Genomic DNA, 2,390 nt, shown 5'->3' on the forward strand with positions numbered 1-2,390 from the left:
ACAGTGAGTAATAGGCCACGAAACGGGCCAGAATCGGCAAAAACCGCGAGTGTTGATGATCGAGACGTAAACGCACCCTGGGGTTCGTCAATCGTGGAAATCACTCCGGGGCCCAAAACATTGACTAATAGTCCAAGAAACGGGCCAGAATCGGCCCAAACTATGAGTGTTGATGACCGACACGTAAGGGCACCTTGGGGTCCGACAACCATGGAAATCGATTTGGGAGCCCAAAATGGTGAGTAATAGTCCAGGAAACAGGCCAGAATCGGCCAAAACTGTGATTGTTGATGACCGACACGTAATCGCACCCCTGGGTTCGGCAATCGTGGAAATCACTCCGGGACCCCAAAACTGTGAATAATAGTCCAAGAAATGGGCCAGAATCGGCCCAAACTATGAGTGTTGATGACCATCACGTAAGCGCACCTTGGGGTTCCATAACCATGGAAATCGATTTGGTATCCCAAAATGGTGAGTAATTGTCCACGAAACAGGCCTGAATCGGCCAAAACCGTGAGTTTGATGACCGACACGGAAACGCACCCCGGGGTTCGTTAATCGTGGAAATCACTCTGGACCTCAAAACAGTGAATAATAGTCCACAAAACGGGCCAGAATCGGCAAAAACAGTGAGTGTTGATGACCAACACATATACGCACCCGGGGTTCCTTAATCGTGGAATTCGCTCCGGGACCCCAAAACAGTGACTAATAGTCCAAGAAACGGGCCAGAATCGGCCCAAACTATGAGTGTTGATGACCGACACGTAAGCGCACCTTGGGGCTCGACATTCATGGAAATCGATTTGGGACCCCAAAACGGTGAGTAATAGTCCATGAAACGGGCCAGAATTGGCCAAAACTGTGATTGTTGATGACCGACACATAAGCGCACCCTAGTGTTCGGCAATCGGGGAAATCACTCCGGGACCCCAGAACTGAGAAATAATTCAAGAAACGGGCCAGAATCGGCCCAAACTGCAATTGTTGATGACAGACATGTAAGCGCTCCTTGGGGTTTGGCAACCATGAAAATTGCTTTGGGATCCCAAAACAGTGAGTAATAGGCCACCAAACGGGCCAAAATCGACAAAAACCGCGAGTATTGATGACCGACACATAAACGCACCCCGGGGTTCATCAATCGTGGAAAGCACCCCGGGACTGAAAAACAGTGAGTAATAGTCCAAGAAACGGGTCAAAATCGGCCAAAACTGTGACCCTTGATGGCCGACACGTAGGCCCTTCAAAAACTATGGAAATCGCTTCGGGGCCCCAAAACGATGAATAATAGTCCATGAAACGGGTCAGAATTGGCCAAAATTGTGAGTGTTGATGACCGACACGTAAGCGCACCTTGGGGTTCCACAACCATGGAAATTGATTTGGGATCCCAAAACGGTGAGTAATAGTCCACGAAACATGTCTGAATTGGACAAAACAGTGATTGTTGATGACCGACACGTAAGTGCACCCTAGGGTTCGGCAATCGTGGAAATCACTCCGGGACCCCGAAACTGAGAAATATTCCAAGAAACGAGCCAGAATCGGCCCAAACTGTGATTGTTGATGACAGACATGTAAGCGCTCCTTGGGGTTTGACAACCATCGAAATCGCTTTGGATCCCAAAACGGTGAGTAATAGGCCACGAAACGGGCCAGAATCGGCAAAAACCGCGAGTGTTAATGATCACTCCGGGACCCCAAAACCTTGACTAATAGTCCAAGAAACGGGCCAGAATTGGCCCAAACTATGAGTGTTGATGACCGACACGCAAGCGCACCTTGGGGTTCGACATGCATGGAAATCGATTTGGGACCCTAAAACGGTGAGTAATAGTCCACAAAATGGGTCAGAATTGGCCAAAACTGTGATTGTTGATGACCGACACATAAGCGCACCCCAGGGTTCGGCAATCGTGGAAATCACTCCGGCACCCCAAAACTGAGAAATAGTTCAAGAAACGGGCCAGAATCGGCCCAAACTGCGATTGTTGATGATAGACATGTAAGCGCTCCTTAGGGTTTGACATCCATGAAAATTGCTTTGGGATCCCAAAACAGTGAGTAATAGGCCACAAAACGGGCCAGAATCGGCAAAAACCGCGAGTGTTGATGATCGAGACGTAAACGCACCCTGGGGTTCGTCAATCGTGGAAATCACTCCGGGGCCCAAAACATTGACTAATAGTCCATGAAACGGGCCAGAATCGGCCCAAACTATGAGTGTTGATGACCGACACGTAAGCGCACCTTGGGGTCCGACAACCATGGAAATCGATTTGGGAGCCCAAAATGGTGAGTAATAGTCCAGGAAACAGGCCAGAATCGGCCAAAACTGTGATTGTTGATGACCGACACGTAATCGCACCCCTGGGTTCGGCAAT

This window comes from Triticum aestivum, chromosome 4B, assembly GCF_018294505.1.
Source record: "Triticum aestivum cultivar Chinese Spring chromosome 4B, IWGSC CS RefSeq v2.1, whole genome shotgun sequence".
In the NCBI taxonomy this organism is placed as follows: Eukaryota; Viridiplantae; Streptophyta; class Magnoliopsida; order Poales; family Poaceae; genus Triticum; species Triticum aestivum.